Below are 19,477 nucleotides of genomic sequence, written 5' to 3'. Positions count from 1 at the left end.
TATCTACACAATGACCTTTTCCACGCAATGACAAAGTGTGTTGCTTTGTATGGTTCATTTTGTATTTTAACGTTAATTATAACAATAACTATGTATAAGTGGTGCTTTTGTCTCATTTTGCAAATTATGAAAGTGAGTTACATGGAAGTTAACTACTCAAAAGCTAATCTTCTAATAAGTTGAGGGGGCAGATCAAATCAAACTCAGCTCTGTCTGATTCAAAGTCAATCCTTTTTCTACTATGCATCTATGAATATTTGTTATATTTAATATAATTCCCTTACTTGGTAAACAGATAAATTACAAAGATCGTGTCCCTTTTTGATGACTTAGGGACTAGTGAATAAAATATCTGGGTAAATTTTTTCCCTTTAGAATTTATCTAGATAACAAAAAATAGTCTGAGGATAACTGAAAACTTTTCTAACTGGGTATTTCTGTGTGCCTTAAACACTGGCTTTCACTAGGCAATATTTAATTTGAAATAAAATTTGTTAAAATATAAGATGTCCCACTCTTTGTCAATATTTTAAGAATGCTCTTAAGATTTGTACTGAATGTGGATAATATAATTCTGAGTTCTTTTCTAGGGCTTCTATAACCTGAGCATCAGAAAATAACTTGTTTGTTGTCTACTTGTACCTTAATTATACCTACTGGGAATAAAATGATTTAAAATTAAATGCAATTAAAGAAACTTAAAAGAGATTATGTAACAATGAGGTATTAAGATGTAAACTTTATTTTACCCACTATGTAGTACCTTTAGGACGTTTATTTAAATACCCAGTGATCTTAATCCCATGTGGCATTAGTGATAAAGAACAAGCCTCCCAATGAAGGAGACAAAAGATCCGAGTTCAATTCCTAGGTTGGGAAGATCCCCTGGAGGAGGGCATGGCAACCCATTCCAGTATTCTTGCCTGGAGAATCCCATGGACGGAGGAGCCCAGAGGGCTACAGGTCCTGGGGCTGCAAAGAGGTAAACATGACTGAAGTGACTTAGCTTGCCCAGTCTTATTCCCAGAATCTAACTCTTTTATATTCGAGTGCAGTACCTCAGGTAGATCTTTACAGACTTTACTTTATAGGTCATACTGCCCTTCTTACTTCTCATCCACAACTTTTCTAAAATGGTCTAGCCTGTTTGACCACTTAATGTAATGACTGAAAGTGAAAGTCACCCAGTTGTGTTTGACTCTTTGTGAACCTATGGGCTATACAATCCCTGGAATTCTTCACGCCAGAATACTGGAGTGGGGAGCTGTTCTCTTGAGTATGCATATGCAAACACCTGGGAAGATATGAATGTAAATATACATGGGGAAAGGAAGGAAGATTAAAAATTAAATCAAGGCTAAAGTGAAAATTTGAGACTACTGAACAAGTTGGTAGGGTAGAAGGAAAACTGCAATCGTAGGAGAGTTCTGGATCTGCCTCTCAGTTCTGCTACTATCTTATAAGTAGATAAAAATGTTAAAGTCTCCTAATGTTTACTTTTCTCATACATAGTATAATCATTGTTGTTGTTTTAGTTGCTAAGTCATATCCAACTCTTTTGCAACCCCATGGACTGCAGCTCAACAGGCTACTATGCCCATGGGATTTTCCAGGCAAGAATACTGGAGAGGGTTTCTGGTTCCTTCTTCAGGGAACCTTTCAGACTCAGGGATTGAACCTGTGTCATTGCAGGTGGATTACTTACTGCTGAGCCACCAGGGAAGCCCCATAGTATAGCCATACTAACAGTTAATTATATAGGAGGCAGTATACAGGAGGCAGTAATCAAAACAATCCCCAAGAAAAAGAAATGCAAAAAGGCAAAATGATTGTCTGAGGAGGCCTTACAAATAGCTGAGAAAAGAAGAGACGCTAAAGGGAAATGAGAAAAGGAAAGATATACCCATTTGAATGCAGCATTCCAAAGACTAGCAAGGAGAGATAAGAAAGCCTTCCTCAGCGATCAATGCAAAGAAATAGAGGAAAACAATAGAATAGGAAAGACTAGAGATCTCTTCAGGAAAAGTAGAGACACCAAGGGAACATTTCATGCAAAGATGGGCTTGATAAAGGACAGAAATGGTATGGACCTAACAGAAGCAGAAGATATTAAGAGGTGGCAACGATACACAGAAAAATTGTACAAAAAAGATCTTCACGACCAAGATAATCACGATGGTGTGATCACTCACCTAGAGCCAGACATCCTGGAATGCGAAGTCAAGTGGGCCTTAGGAACCATCACTATGAACAAAGCTAGTGGAAGTGATGGAATTCCAGTTGAGCTATTTCAGATCCTAAAAGATGATACTATGAAAATGCTGTACTCAGTATACCAGCAAATTTGAAAAACTCAGCAGTGGCCCCAGGACTGGAAAAGGTCAGTTTTCATCCCAGTCCCAAAGATTGGCAATGCCAAAGAATGTTTAAATTACCACACAGTTTCACTCATCTCATATGCTAACAAAGTAATGCTCAAAATTCTCCAAATCAGGTTTCAAAAGTACGTAAACTATGAACTTCCGGATGTTCAAGCTGGATTTAGAAAAGTCAGAGGAACCAGAGATCCAATTGCCAACATCCACTTGATCATAGAAAAAGCAAGAGTTCCAGAAAAACATCTACTTCTGCTTTATTGACTAGGCCAAAACCTTTGAATGTGAAAATCACCAAACTGTGGAAAATTCTTCAAGAGATGGGACTACCAGACCATCTTACCTGCCTTCTGAGAAATCTGTATGCAGGTCAAGAAGCAACAATTAGAACCAGACATGGAACAACAGACTGGTTCCAGATCGGGAAAGGAGTATGTCAAGGCTGTATACTGTCACCTTGCTTATTTAACTTATATGCAGAGTACATCATGTGAAATGCCAGGCTGGATGAAGCGCAAGCTGGAACCAAGACTGCCAGGAGAAATATCAATAACCTGAAATATACAGATGACACCACCGTGCTAGGAGAAAGTGAAGAGGGACTAAAGAGTGCCTTGATGAAAGTGAAAGAGGAGAGTGAAAAAGTTGACTTAAAACTCAACATTCAGGTTGCGGAAGTGGTAGCCGCTGACCGAGCCTGCTTCTCTCTTGCTACTGCTTCGGCTTCCCGGCTCCCCCCGAGACAGAGAGGGTGGCCCGACCGTGGATGGTCAGATAGCTTCTACCTCCCGCCGCCCATCCCTGGCCACAACCTGCACGGAGCAGACGGCGGCGGCAGCAGCAGCAGAGGAGGAAGATGGCGGGACGGCTGCCGGCCTGTGTGGTGGACTGTGGCACGGGGTAGACAAAACTAGGATATGCTGGAAATACGGAACCACAGTGTATCATCCCTTCCTGTATTGCTATTAAGGAGTCAGCCAAAGTGGGAGATCAAGCTCAAAGGAGGGTGATGACAGGTGTTGATGACCTAGACTTCTTCATTGGTGATGAAGCAATAGCAAAACCTACATATGCAACAAAGTGGCCAATCCGCCATGGTATAGTTGAAGATTGGGACTTGATGGAAAGGTTTATGAAGCAAGTGATCTTTAAATATTAAAGGGCAGAACCTGAAGATCATTATTTTCTTTTGACTGAACCTCCACTGAATACTCCAGAAAACAGGGAATATGCTGCTGAAATAATGTTTGAGTCCTTCAATGTTCCTGGCTTGTACACTGCTGTACAGGCTGTTCTTGCCTTAGCTGCATCTTGGACCTCCAGACAAGTAGGAGAACAGACGTTGACCGGTACAGTAATAGACAGTGGAGACGGTGTCACTCATGTCATCCCTGTGGCTGAAGGGTATGTGATTGGCAGCTGTATTAAGCACATTCCAATCACAGGACGAGATATAACATATTTTATTCAGCAATTGTTGAGAGACCGAGAAGTAGGAATTCCTCCAGAGCAATCCTTGGAAACTGCTAAGGCAGTGAAGGAGTGCTATAGTTATGTCTGCCCAGACTTAGTAAAAGAATTTAACAAGTATGATACAGATGGATCAAAGTGGATTAAACAGTATAGTAGAATCAATGCTATCTCAAAGAAAGAGTTTTCCATTGATGTTGGATATGAGAGATTCTTGGGACCTGAAATTTTTTTTCATCCAGAGTGTGCTAACCCAGATTTTACCCAGCCTATCTCAGAAGTTGTAGATGAAGTAATTCAGAATTGTCCTATCGATGTCAGACGTCCTCTCTATAAGAATATTGTCCTCTCTCGAGGTTCAACCATGTTCAGGGACTTTGGACGTCGCTTGCAAAGAGATTTGAAAAGAACTGTAGATGCCAGGCTGAAATTAAATGAGGAATTGAGTGGTGGCCGATTGAAGCCAAAACCTATTGACGTACAAGTCATTACACACCACGTGCAACGATACGCAGTTTGGTTTGGAGGATCTATGCTGGCTTCCACACCTGAGTTCTACCAAGTGTTCCACACCAAAAAGGATTATGAAGAAATTGGACCTAGCATTTGTCGTCACAATCCAGTGTTTGGAGTCATGTCGTAAAATTGGCTTCATAGTTATTGGGGTTAGGGAGGTGGGGAAGAAATAGTCTTTCTGATTACCTGTTTTGTCTGGATGGCTGGTTTTAAACCTCACTTGAAATAATAAGACCAAACTTTAATTATACAAGAATATTTTAATAAGTATATCAACATGCGAATGTAGAGGAGAGTCAAAATGATTAAGTGTTTTTCTTTAGATTGAATATTTGAATCTTGCGTGTATCAAAAAGAAGTGGGTTTTAGTTCTTTCTGTGCCCTGGTATTTTGTATATTATTGAATTATCCAAGATTTGATGGGATTTATCAGTATGTAGATAGCTCTATAATGCTTGAATTGTACACTTTGAAGTGTGTGCAATGCAAGAGCTTGTTTATATTTCATACTTTTTATACTTTGAGGAAAAAAAGTCAAAGAAAAACTAGTATTTGAGGGTAAAAAAAAAAAAGTGACCAAGTAAAGGATAAATACAAAAAATAGCCTGTGAGACTTGGCGTACACACACACTCATGGGATTCCAGTTATTATGAAGTGCTTCCACCCTCCTGTGCCCCTCAATGGTTTTCTTTTTTTTTTTTTCATTATAGTTTTTTTTTTTTTATTTTACAATATTATATTGGTTGGTTTTGCCATACATTGACATGAATTCGCCCCAGGTGTACATGAGTTCCCCCTCCTGAACCCCCCTCTCACCTCCCTCCTCCCTTTATCTTCCCTCTGGGTCATCCCCGCACACCAGCCCCAAGTATCCTGTAACATGCATTGACCCTGAACTGCTGATTCGTTTCACATATGACAACATACATGTTTCTATGTCATTCTCTCAAATCATCCCACCCTCACCCTCTCCCACAAAGTCGCAAAGACTGTTCGATACAACTGTGTCTCTTTTGCTGTCTCGTATACAGGGTTATATTTCCATCTTTCTAAATTCCATATATATGCGTTAGTATACTGTATTGGTGTTTTTCTTTCTGGCTTACTTCACTCTGTATAATAGGCTCCAGTTTCATCCACCTCATTAGAACTGATTCAAATGCATTCTTTTTAATGGCTGAGTAATACTCCATTGTGTATATGTACCAAAGCTTTCTTATCCATTCGTCTGCAGATGGACATCTAGGTTGCTTCCATGTCCTGGCTATTATAAACAGTGCTGCAATGAACACTGGAGTACATGTGTCTCTTTCAATTCTGGTTTCCTCGGTGTGTATGCCCAGGAGTGCGATTGCTGGATCATATGGCAGTTCTATTTCCAGTTTTTTGAGGAATCTCCACACTGTTCTCCATAGTGGCTGTACTAGTTTGCATTCCCACCAACAGTGTAAGAGGGTTCCCTTCTCTCCACACCCTCTCCAGCATTTATTGCATGTAGACTTTTGGATAGCAGCCATTCTGACTGGTGTGAAATGGTATCTCATTGTGGATTTGATTTGCATTTCTCTGATTATGAGGGATGTTGAGCATTTTTTCATGTGTTTGTTAGCCATCTTTCTGTCTTCTTTGGAGAAATGTCTGTTTAGTTCTTTGGCCCATTTTTTGATTGGGTCATTTATTTTTCTGGAATTGAGCTGCAGGAGCTGCTTATATTTTTTGGAGATTAATCCTTTATCAGTTGCTTCATTTGCTATTATTTTCTCCTATTCTGAAAGCTATCTTTTCACCTTACTTATAGTTTCCTTTGCTGTGCAGAAGCTTTTGATTTTAATTAGGTCCCATTCGTTTATTTTTGCTTTTATTTCCAATATTCTGGGAGGTGGGTCTTGGAGGATCCTGCTGTGATTTACGTCAGAGAGTGTTTTGCCTACGTTCTCCTCTAGGAGTTTTATATGCTTTTGGAACTAAGAAGCTAGTGTCTTGGATTAACTTGATGCCTGCTAGTGCTTTCTGATTACTCGCATTCTGTTTTCTCGCTTTAAAGGAAAAGTAAAGACAAGACTGTTGGACCAACAAAGAAAAGAAACTCAACATTCAGAAAACTAAGATCATGGCATCTGGTCCCATCACTTCATGGCAAATAGGGAAACAATGGAAACTGAGAGACTTTATTTTGTGGGGGGTCCAAAATCACTGCAGATGGAGACTGCAGCCATGAAATTAAAAGATGCTTGCTCCTTGGAAGAAAAGCTATGACCAACCTAGACTGCATAGTAAAAAGCAGAGACATTACTTTGCTGACAAAGGTCCATCTAATCACAACTATGAGTTTTCCAGTCGTCATGTATGGATATGAGAGTTGGACTATGAAAAAAGCTGTGTGTGGAAGAATTGATGCTTTTGAACTGTGGTGTTGGGGAAAACTCTTGAGAGTCCCTTGGCCTGCAAGGAGATCCAACCAGTCCATCCTAAAGGAAATCAGTCCTGAATATTCACTGGAAAGACTGATGCTGAAGCTTGAAACTCCAATACTTTCACCACCCGATGCAGAGAACTGACTCATTGGAAAAGACCCTAATGCTGGGAAAGATTGAAGTTGGGAGGAGAAGGGGACGACAGAGGATGAGATGGTTGGATGGCATCACCGACTCGATGGACATGAGTTTGAGCAAGCTCTGGGAATTGGTGATGGACAGGGAGGCCTGGCCTGCTGCAGTCCATGGGGTTGCAAAGAGTTGAACGTGACTGAGTGACTGAACTGAACTGAACAGTTAACTGTTAGGAGAAGTTTAATAAGTTAATTAAATAATGTTTGTGAAGGGACTCTTCTAAATATAAAACGCCATACAAATACACATATTGAATCAAAAATCTCCATTTTTCTTAGTGAAACTATATAGAAATACATTTAGATGCACAGTGTGTTTTGATATAATTCATTTCCCACCATCACGTGTAGACAGGTGTGAAATGCATTTTTTTTTTAATGATGGATATCTGATCTGTCTTTCCTTTTGTGGGATGCCCTGAGTCTGGAGTTGTGCCAGAGCCTCATTTAGATTTGGAGGTTAGGGAAAGTTTGGGGAAGCAAGGGCTCTGCCCAAAGAATAAGTGTAGGCTAGATAAAAAAGAGCAGGGCTGGAGAAAAGAAGTACCATTTCTAGGCAAACTGAACAGAAAATCAGAAGCTTCCATGTGGAACTCCTGACTGAGGGTCTCATAAAGGAGATAAAGATAAAACAGCTGTGAAGTGTTAGTCCTTCAGTTGTATCTGACTCTTTGTGACCCCATGGACTGTAGCCAGCCAGGCTCCCCTATCCATGGAATTCTCCAGAGAGAATATTGGGGTGGGTTGCCATTAATTGAAAGCAAAATCTCATCAGTGCCGTGAGAGTGCCATGACATGGGAAAGGGACAAACTGAAGGGAGCATGGAGAAGGACCACTTCTAGCTAAGCAATACTGAAGGTGTGGGGGTCTGGGAGAGTGGAAGGAAGGGAGGGAGGAAGGCTTTGTGCAAAGACGAGTACAGCTGACCTGTGCTCCTTGTGTCATAGTCGCATTTTTCCTGTTTTTCTGAAGGCCATCTATATTGCTGATTCTCAAATTTACCGTCTCCAGCCTGGAACTCTCCCTTTGAGCTCCAGATTCATCTGTTGAGCTGTTTTCTCATCATGAATGTCTAACAGGCATTTTATATTTAGCATATTAATATAGGTAACTTGATCTTTGCCTCTAAACATTGCTCTGCCCCCCAGACATCTCCACTTTAATTCTGTTTCTACCAGTGATTCTTCAAGTCAAAACCTCTGGGCTCACCCTTCACTCCTATTTATAATTCCTCCTATTCAGTTCAACAGCAAGTTACACTGTGTTTAAGCTTCAAGTATGTGTGTGTGTGTGTGTGTGTCTGCAGTAATTGGTATTACCAACTTTTCTACCTCTCTGTCCCAAGCCATCATCATCTCCTACCTGCACTACTATATTAACTTCCCAACTGAGCTCTAATTCCACTCTTGATTCCCTGTAATACATTCTCCACAGAATAGCTGGAATCATCTTTAAACATAAATCAGTCATGTAATTCCTCTGCTTAAAACAGCCAAAAGATTTCACATCACATTTAGAATGGCCCCCAAGTTCAATGTGATTGGATCCCTCTCTGCATCTTCAAAGGAATCTCTAACCTAGTCTCCCTTTTTCATTATGCTTCAGCAACACTGTTCTCCGTTCTGTTCTTATAATAAAATGCTTATTTCGAGCCCTTGAATTTTCTCTGCCCAGAATATTCTTTTCCGACTTCCGTGTGACTGCTTCCTTCTCATTATTCAGGTCTGAGTTCAAATACCATCAACTCTTTCCTGATCACTCTAGTGGAAGTACCACAGTTCCTTCCACCATATTATTTAATCCATGGCACTCTACTCTTTTATTACAGCAAACATTGCTGTCTAAAGTTATTATATGTATATCTGTGTGTGTCTGAATTTTTTTTTTCCTGTCAGTCCCTCTGAAAGGCACTCCATAAGAGAAGTCACCATTCTTATTTCTTTTCTCCCCTGATTTGCCAGTGCCTAAGCCAATGCTTTGTACGTAAGAAGTCTCATTAAATATTTTTTAGCTGTTGAATAATTTTGTCCTATGTAAGCAGTTTTCATTTATCCAACATAGTTATCAAATCTTGCCTGAAAGAACAAACTCTTTTTACACTACCAATTATAAATTAACATATAGAAAACTAATTTGCAAATAATAAAACTTATTAAAGATATTTTGAATGGGTATTAATGAGTTTGGATACAGTGTCAGCTGATAGACTCATTCTGATAATGTCGTGCATAACTTACCACATTGTAACTAGAAAATCATTAACATGTTTTAGTCCAGCAGAAGAAAAATAAAATTAACAGGTACAGTATAAAATGCTAAGGTAATAGATGATTGTGTGCGTAGTTACATGACCTGCCATTAGGCACCGTTTTTCCTGTTGACAACCTAGTGGGAAAGAATTCTTGGTAAAGGAATGGAATGCATGCCAAGTAATCAGGAAACGTCGGGGATTCACAAACACCCATACCTCATGGGGGTATTGACAATACCATTAATGAACTGCAGTGTGAAGTTAATGCACTGCCTTGTGGTGACAATGGCCCCCTGAGACCCGCCTGTGGTGGCATCGCGGCTATGACTCATTGTCATAAACTGTTGGGAGGAAAGGAACCTTGAACATAGGATTAAAACTTTATGAATAACGTAATGTTTACATGAGTTGGGAGGGAAGTATTTTGCTTTGTATTTTGCTTTTGTTTCAGAGCTGAGAAGTTAGTTATGCAATTGACATCATTGAAAATGTTGATACAAAATGGCTGCTTAACATATCAGTGGATGAATAAGCCTGCTGAATTTAAACACAAGTAAGCTATTGAGCAGCTAGAATGAGCCAGACATTGGGAAAATATGAACAAAAAATGAAAGGAGAGAGAAAGGAAAGAAGGAGGAAAAGTAGGAAAGATGGAGGAAGAAAGGCTCCTTTAACTCACAAAGATCACAAATTACTGAGTATACACAAGTAAACATCAGACTGTGCTCTTGCAGAAGGAATTCATAGGGCCTGGACTCCATCTTAGGCCTGTTCATGCTGATCATGCTCAGCCACCTTTCCAATGGACTAAGACCCCCTCCAGACAGGGGAACCTTGAAGATCGTATCTTGGTTACTCATCGCCTAAGAGAAAACATACACTAATCACCCCTTCCTCCAGACAGGCCGTAAATTTTTCTGTATCTAACGGAGTGTAACCTCGGACTTATTGATTATTGGCTAACTGTTTGACTGTTTGACTGTCTGAGCACATGAGCACATAGCACGTGAATGATGGGGTTACTGGGGTTGTATTTTCCTTGGCTTATGTAAGTCTCAAGGAATTTGGAATAGTGGGTTCAGACAGGTACACATGGGATACAAAAGATTTTCACAAATGTTGGTCGGGGTCCTTGGCTAAGAGGAGACTCTGCCTTGGGCCCGCCAGTGTAATAAACTGCACTCCACTATCTCACTATCTGCATTGTCCTTCTGAGTGAGTTTGTTTCCCAGAATGCGTGGCTACAACACTCTGTCCAACTTAAATGAGAAATAAGTGCATTAATAGGCATACAGACAAAACATCACAAGCAGGTGTATGAAAAAACCAATTCATTATTGAGACAGAAGGGAGGATTGTATAAAGTGTCAGGAAGTAATACTAGAATGTGTCCTTAAAAGACAAATAACTCTTTGCATCCTCATGGACAGTAGCCTGTCAGGCTCCTCTGTCCATAAAATTCTCTAGACAGGAATACTGGAGTGGGCAGCCATTCCCTTCTCCAGGGGATCTCCCCAACCCAGGGATCAAACCCAGGTCTCCTACATTGCAGGCAGATTCTTTAGCATGTAAGCCACACCAGGGAAGCCCTGAATACAAAAGAGAGATGGTACACACACAATCTTTTTTTAGTTTTTGAATAACTAATAGATATTATGGGGTTAGACTCCATGGAGCTAAATAGTAGGTAATCCACAGTCATATGGCAAGCCACTCCAGTACTCTTGCGTGGAAAATCCCATGGATGGAGGAGCCTGGTAGGCTGCAGTCCGTGGGGTCGCTAAGGGTCGGACACGACTGAGCGACTTCACTTTCAGTTTCACACACTGGAGAAGGAAATGGCAACCCACTCCAGTGTTCTTGCCTGGAGAATCCCAGGGAAGGGGGAGCCTGGTGGGCTTCCGTCTATAGGGTCACACAGAGTCGGACACAACTGAAGTGACTTAGCAGCAGCAGCAGCAGCATATGATTATATATAACACCAGACCTGATTATAATCAATGTTTACTTTTACTGATTTGAATTGTAAGCTCAGTATTTTTATTAAAATAATTATTCTCCAAGAATAGATTTTTGCTAAATTTTTATATTTACAAGAAAGTTGTAAGATACTGCTTGCATCTTTCAGGTTCTGCCTCTTCCACTAACTTTCCAGTAGCCCTGTAGACATGTACTGACATATAGGGATATAACTTATCTATTTTGGGCCCTGACTCTTGGTTTAAATCAGTTTATGGATATAAATCATACACTAACCATCAGTTTTAAATTGCATCCACAATATTGGTAATCTAGTGAACACTAGATTTTTCATAGAGAAATATTTGACAAGCACTTGGTGGCTACAATTTGGATAATTCAATGAGTAGCATAAGCAGTTTTCAAGAGAACAGTAATATTTCTCAAGAGAAAGAACATGTGACGTGATTAACAGAGAGGTACTCAACCTCTAGTTTGTGAACAACAGAGGAAATACAGGGGACAAACGAAAAGGGAGAACAGGAGTCAGGAGAAGTAATCCCAAGTTAAACAGCTCTGGATCACAAAGCTAAAGAGAAGAAGGGAGTTTCAAGAAGAAAGAACTCCAGAGAAGTACAAGGGAAAAAGGGCAAAAACTGCAAAGAAAAAGTCAACATTTATTTACTTTACAAAACAATTTTTGGAGGAAGAATTGAAGATGACTTTAAAAAATAGTGTGTTTCATAATAGATATTTGAAAGTGAATAAAATGTTATAATATGTTGTAACTGGCAGGGATGGAACAAATTAAGAGCTGTACTTTTTGAGATGTTGAGACCTCTGCAAATTTGAAGATCTTAGGAAAGAAGGGAATACAAAGAGAAAAACTAAGATGCTGACAAGGATTCTGAGTGCAAGTCCACTCAAGTGTCTTGAAGTGGGAGGTCTAAGATGAAGAGACAATGAAGGACACTGAATATGAGGCTTAGAATCAGTCATGATGACATCTTACAGAAGCTACAGAACCTTGCAAAATTCCTGTTGTAATCTCATCTGTAATTCTCAATTACCTTTATCACATACTATTTGACACCATGATAGATTTCTGATTCCCAAATTTGTTCCAACATACTCTCCTCCGTTTTGTGAAGTGATATAGGCCTCTTCATTCAAGGAATCTCTCAGTCTAACTCTGCTGCTGCTGCTCAGTCACTTCAGTCGTGTCTGACTCTGTGTGACCCCATGACGGAAGTCCATCAGGCTCCCCCGTCCCTGGGATTCTCCAGGCAAGAACACGGGAGTGGGTTGCCATTTCCTTCTCCAATGTGTGAAAGTGAAAAGTGAAAGTGAAGTCGCTCAGTCGTGTCTGACCCTTAGCGACCCCACGGACTGCAGCCTACCAGGCTCCTCCATCCATGGGATTTTCTAGGCAGTAGTACTGGAGTGGCTTGCCATTGCCTTCTCTGCAGTCTAGATTAGGAAAAAACCTTACGTGTAAAGAAGTAGCCTCTTCGAGGACCTCCTGAGAGTCGAGTGGGACATTTATATCATGAAGTCCTCTAGGTGGAGTGGAACACATGCCATCATTCTGCCTTCACTTCCTTGTACACTTCTTTCCTGGTGCTTTTCAGGAAGGCTCAGGAAGGAAAATGGTAAGGGCGATATGACAGAAGTGAAATGTAAACACAGTGAAAGATCAAGAAGGCGTGAATTTTTCATTTAATGCTAAGAATGTCACTGAAATGACTGTTCAAAGAAAGAATATCCACAGAGCATCTGGAGAAGCCACGAGAAAGGTAACAGGCTAGTTTGTGTAAGTAGATGAAAGTGTTAGTCACTCAGTCATGTCCCACTCTTAGTGACACTGTGGACTGTCGCCCACTAGGCTCCTCTGTCCATGGGATTCTCCAGGCAAGGATACTGGAGTGGGTTGCCATGCCCTTCTCCAGGGGATCTTCTCAACCCAGGGATCAAACCCAGGTCTCCTGCACTGCAGGAGGATTCAAGGAAGCCTGTTTAAGTAAAGTATTAGTTTAACCATTGAAATTGTAGCAATTATCAGGTCTTTTGGGGGTTTATTTCTTATTAAATGGTCGAGGAAAAACTGAAGAGTAAGGAGAATGTCATGAAATATAGAGGTGAGGGAGTGAGTTCCAAGTTTAAGAACTCAGAAGTAAAAAATTACCTTACTTAAAATGGATCTGTGGTCAAGCTTCTGTTTTACTGAATTTAATTAGTGCAAATCAAGTATGGTGAAGTTAAGTGGCATCAATAGACATGTTCATCAGCATAATGTCACTTGTTCTTCAATTTATTCCCCGTCCACATAGATTTCAAGCCAATTTAATCCAGCTTCCCTCCCAACTTCTAAATTAAAGGAGTTAATAAAGTAATTTGAGTTCCATTCTATAGTGATAATATGAAGCTAACTCTCTAAGTGGACTCCTCAATAACATAAGGCAACAAACATCAGATAGATAAAGACAAGCAGGCAGATGTACAGAATAATTAGTATAAATGCATACATACATGTCCTTACACAGTTAATCTGTATTTTATTTTTTAATAACCTTAAAGTCTAGACTCCTCACTCTCAGATTCATGTCTCCAATGCATAATTTCTGGAATCCCAAACTAGCATCTCTAACATCTCCACTTGTATATTAGAAAGTCATCAGATTTAAAATAGAATTTATAATCTTCTGTCCCAAACTGATTATTTTCTGTGAACCTTTTCTTGATGAATGCTACAAATAGCCCTCCAGTTGTTCAAGCAGATCTGAAAATCATAGAATCCTCTGTTTCTCTTCTTATAGCCAATGAGTCTGAAAATCCTGTGATTCTATTCTTCATTGTCAGATTCCTTCACTCTTCCTTGTATCTCCATCTCCACTACCATCATCCAGGCTTCAGTGACCTCTCACTGCATCCTCATTTGCAACTACATCTTCTACTTTTACCTCTCATCACTTAGGTTTTTTCATATTTTAACTAGTATGTAGAGTGACGCAAATCTAACATGCAAATCTGACTGCCTCATTGCAAATAGCAAGGCTTTTCATCGTCTTTAGGACAAAGACTAAAATCTTTAAACTGGCCTGTGAGGGACCTAGGATGTGCTGTTTGGCACCGTGTGCCATTCTCTGCCTCTGCCACGGCCATCCTTCATTTCTGTGAATGAGTCATGTTCCTTCCTATCTTAAGGACTTCAAATAATGACTTCAAATAGGATACTTCTTCCTAGGATATGGCTTTACCTGGTTAATTATTACTGGCATATATCATTACTTGGTTAATTATCACTCATCTTTCGAGCTCAGATTAAACACTAGCTTCATGGAAGTCTTCTTGTTCCCAAGACAGGATCAGGTCAGCTTCTCATATTTCTTCATTGTACTTTTCCTTCTTGCAATCAATTTGTAATTAAAAATTATTATGTGATCTTGATGTTAATATTTGTATTCACAGTTATGCCTCAAATATATCTTTTCTGTTATTTTGGGTGTTTCGTATGTAAGTTCATTGCATAGCATTTAGGAACTGCTAAATAAATGTGTTGAATGAAGGAATTTATAGATAAAGGAGAAAATTATAGAGAGGAAAGAATTAGCCAATTGCTGAAATGTATTAAAAGCTGGAAGATGAGTGCTGACAGCCAGCAGACTAAAGCAGCAGCAATTTGGATGGTGTGACTGTGAAAATGGACAAGCAAGGAGAGGTTCAGGAAGGGCTGCTAGACCTATTAAAAACGATCATGTCTGTAATTCTAAATCCACAATCTTCTGTGTGTGTGCTTTCTACCTAGTACAGATCACAAGTTCATTATCAATACTATATGTTAATTCCAATAGTTTGAAACATATACAGCATAATTATCAGTAGCTGATTATCTGGAAGCAGTAATAACTGGCGTGCTGTGATTCATGGGGTCGCAAAGAGTTGGACACGACTGAGCGACTGAACTGAACTGAACTGAACGTGATAATATGCACCACTAATCTAAAATTTTGCCAACTTTTAGTGTTCAGTAAAATTAAATTCTCTTTTTTCCAATTAAACATTTAACATAGCAAATCAAGTACAAAGACACAGTCTTATGATCAATGAAGAATTCATAGCCATGTTTCAATTTAACGCCTACTTGTAGCATTTAATGTTTTGTTTTTGATACAAACAGTATATAATTCAACATAGACTGACTTTAGCATTAAAGAGGACTGATTATTTTGTGTAATTAAGAAGTCCATGGTGGTCAGGATTTGGTATGGTATAACCAGGACTCGATGAACATGAGTTTGAGTGAACTCTGGGAGTTGGTGATGGACAGGGAGGCCTGGCGTGCTGCGATTCATGGGGTCACAAAGAGTCGGACACGACTGAGTGACTGAACTGAACTGAACTGAACTGAACCAGGACTCTGACTCTCTTTCTTAGGGACCCTTCATGTTTTAGTTTCACTCTCCAGCTCGTTTCTCTGTCATGGTGGAAGAATAACATTTAGCAACTTTACAATCTCATGTGACACTATCCATATGGACAAAGAGAATGTGTGTATCCCACAATTCCCAGCAAAGGAGAAATATAAAGTCTAATTATATTAACTTAGTTTACCTCAGTCAATAACTGTGGCAACAAGGGAAACCAGTAGGCACATAGCTTTGGAGTTGTGTTTAGTACAGGGGAGAACAGGAATGATATTGACAAGAAAACACTGCCCATTATAAGTTAGGACTTTTGGATAATGCTGCAAACATACAAGTAAAGAGAGGACTGTGTGTGTGTTGGTGTGTGTGTGCACGTGCACACACACACACACACACATGCCTCTAGTCACATAAATGCATATAGTAAAATTAACTTTATTGGACATTAGCATAAATAAAAATGTAAGTGCTGTCCACAAAAAAAATTTTTAAGTTATTAATTTATATAACAACTTATTATCTCAGTTATTGTAACTGCATTTCCACAGATTTCAGGTATGTTTTACAGCAATTTGGTAATGAGAAAAGATTATTTTCATTTCTCAAATACACGTTGCTTTTATAAAATTTCAGATGAATAACCACTGAGTTCTTTCAACAAAAATGACCATGGCTTGGTCACCATTTGACCACACACATTAAGTGCTTTGCCTAGCACACAGTAGGTTCTAAAAGAAATAAATAGGTGTTTATTAAATTAATGAATTTCCACTTTAATCACATTTATTATCTAGAAGCTTGATAGTAATGGAGTATTTGAGTTGAGGATTTTACTGTGTCTTATTCACTTACTCATCTAAGAAAAAAACAATTAAATTGAAAATCTGTTCTCTGAAATACACTATTCTAGGTAATAAGTGAAAATAAGTTAATAAAAAAGTCATTATTCTTATACTTCCTATCACATCCTGGGCATATATAAATCATAGCATTTATAATGCTTAATTTGTCATCCATTAATTCAATATATATTTATTCATTGTTTACTATTTGTCAAATACTGGAATATAAATATAAAAAAGATATAATACCTGTTCCCAAGGAACTTAAGTGTGGGTGGGGTGGGAATGAAGGAGGATAAAGAATGTGTTATTTGTCATTGTAACTCAAATGATAGCATAGATATGTAGTAAGTGCCTAATAAAGATTTGTTAAGTTTACATATAATCATTGAAGAATGAATTAATAATGTCCTTTGGAGAATTTTACAGCTCACTCAGTTCTTCTGGAGGGGATAAGAGTGGAAGTCCAGTCAATCATGGTTATAAAACCAATCAATTAGGGGAATAAAACACTGAATTAGATAGACTGAATTTTATGAAAGTGTTATGATAAAATTCAAGACATTAAATTAAGTTTTATGGAATGCTGGTAAATTCCCTAAAGGATAAAATACTTTAACTTTCCTAATGAGCCCAGTTGCCAAGTTCTTCGTTATAATTAACCTCAGGGCTTTTATCCAAGGGTTCTTGAAAACAGAGCTGCAGTTCCCAGAACCTGATGTTTCTCTCTCCAACCACTGTTTGATTCTCTTGCACGTGCGGATGTCCAGATCCTCGGTTATGACCAGCTGTTCCTTCTGCATTTCCAAACTCAATCCATCATTCCTGTGTTTAACCTTCACATGGTCACACTAGACTCCCAATTTTTTTGTTGATTCAACCAGCATTTATAGAATGCCTGTTATGTGCCCAAACCATTACTTGACTTTGTCAGGGATGTGTGAGAATGGGTCCCTGCTCTGATGTCTGGGTGACTCAAACGCTGAGACAGAGAAACTGGGGAAGAAAGAAGATGAGTTTCAGTGTAGAGTTTCAGATAAGGATGGGCACACCTAGCTAGAACCATCAGGAAAATAGTCATAATTGTGGGACAGAATCTTTGGAGAGAATCTGGATCCTCATAAATGCAATAGTTTAAACGGAATTCTTATCACTACTCACACATGCCATAAAAATCTCCTTCCTTGTACCTGATGGCCCCTTTGTCTGAAAAAAATTTTTTTTCTCAGCCTATACAAAACCTACGGATATGTCAAGACTCAGTTCAAGTCCTTTCTTTTCTTTAGAGCCTGCCTCATCTATCCTTATTCCTGGAAATATTCCCTGTTGCTAAACTTCTCTTTTAATGTGTGTCATAACAGTTGTCATTTGCTTACAGATAGCCTTGTGTGTGTTAATTGCTCAGTCGTGTCCAATTCTTTGCAGACTCATGGTCTGTAGCCCATTAGGTTCCTCTGTCCATGGAATTCTCCTGGCAAGAATACTGGAGTGGTTGCCATTCCCTTCTCCAGGGGATCTTCATGACCCAGGGATCGAACATGGGTGTCCTGCACTGTAGGCAGATTCTTTACCATCTGAGTCACCAGGGAAGCACAACAGATAGCCTTAGGTTGTTCTAAATTAGTTTGTGAACCAAAAGTATATCAACCAAGAAGACGAATTTTCTTGAAGACAGAAAATATTATTTCCTCTCTTAATCCCCCAGAGGCCTTAAACCTCAATCTATTTTCCAAAATCATTATCCATTTAAATTGCTAGCATATCTCTCTTTTCCATCTCACAACAATGTACTTCTTCTTTAACAACTTCCTGTTATCCAATACTATGGAGTCCCTGTTTTACTGACAAGCAATGGGTTATGTGCTGGACTTACAGAACTAAAACACCATCTTCAGAATTTCACCATTCCTTGAAGAAAAGCATATAAAAAAATGAAATGCAATGCATGTTAAATCGGAATTAAACACTGAGAGTTTAGGGTACAAAATGCATATTTCTTTCAGACTGGATGAGTCACAAAATGCTTAGAAGAGAAGGCTCTGAAACAAGGTTAGAAAAACAGTAGAAGTTAATAAAATGAAGAAAGAAGAATGTGACTAAGCAACCATGAATGATTATTAAAACTAGCTGTAGGGAGAATTAGTAAGAAACCATGATGTTTTCTGAGAACTTAATCAAGGCATATAAAAAGAACAGGAGAATGATGAGAGACTAAGGAAGGACAGTATAATGAAAGATCTTATGTGATTGGTGATTGTCAAGGAGTCTGCACTTTATTTAAAGGCAAAGAGAGCCAAAGAAAATGTTTATATAGAGGTGTAGTATTATTAAGTTTGTGTTTTATAAATCTCACTGATAAAAGCAAAGGAAGACATGCAGCACCTATTCCATGTGAGAGAGGATGAATTCCTAAATAAACTCATCTCTGGGATGATCATAGGAAAAGGAATAGATTCTCAAGATAGTGAGGGCATGGAGTCACCATGACTCTGCTCTGGAAGTAGAAGACCCATGGTAAGGAAAAGGGGCACTACCCACACCCTAAGGCTCTGGTTTAAACAACCGAAGGAATAATGGTAGAACCCATCTAGAGACACACAGTGGAAAAGGCAACCACTTTCTGTAGGGGAAAATGATGAGGATTGTAGTTTGGGTCAAGCTGCATTGGGTGGGGGAACCTTGGGTTCAGCTATCTCATAGGTATGAAATCCTCTGATTTAGAGTGGGAAGAGTAACAAAGTTGGACTCAGAGGTTTAAAAGTAATTAGAAAAAAATGGAAGTTGAAGTTACAGCATGAAATGTAAGTGAGAGACTATATAAAAGTAGAGATAACGCTTCCGCTGGTGGCTCAGTGGTAAATAATCCACCCACCAACGCAGGAGACACAGGTTCAATCCCGGATCCGGGAAGATTCCCACATGCAGCAGAGCAACTAAGCTCCTGGACCACAACTATTGAGCCGGTGCTCTAAAACCCAAGAACTGCAACTACTGAGCTCGTGTGCTGCAACTCCTGAAGCCGGGACAACC

General features: G+C 39.3%; 1 protein-coding gene and 1 pseudogene across 2 annotated transcripts in view; both read left to right on the top strand.

Moving 5' to 3' along the window:
- The window catches only part of GRM5 (glutamate metabotropic receptor 5), a 660,867-nt gene that overhangs the window by 410,319 nt on the left and 231,071 nt on the right, over nt 1-19,477 (top strand). The gene's annotated exons all lie outside the window — the stretch shown is intronic.
- LOC129549080 (actin-related protein 3 pseudogene) lies at nt 3,459-4,839 on the top strand (annotated as a pseudogene).

Source organism: Moschus berezovskii, chromosome 25, assembly GCF_049115385.1.
Source record: "Moschus berezovskii isolate FMDL1 chromosome 25, NW_MosBer_1.0, whole genome shotgun sequence".
NCBI classification, from domain to species: domain Eukaryota; kingdom Metazoa; phylum Chordata; class Mammalia; order Artiodactyla; family Moschidae; genus Moschus; species Moschus berezovskii.
This window is presented reverse-complemented; position numbering and strand designations above follow the sequence as displayed.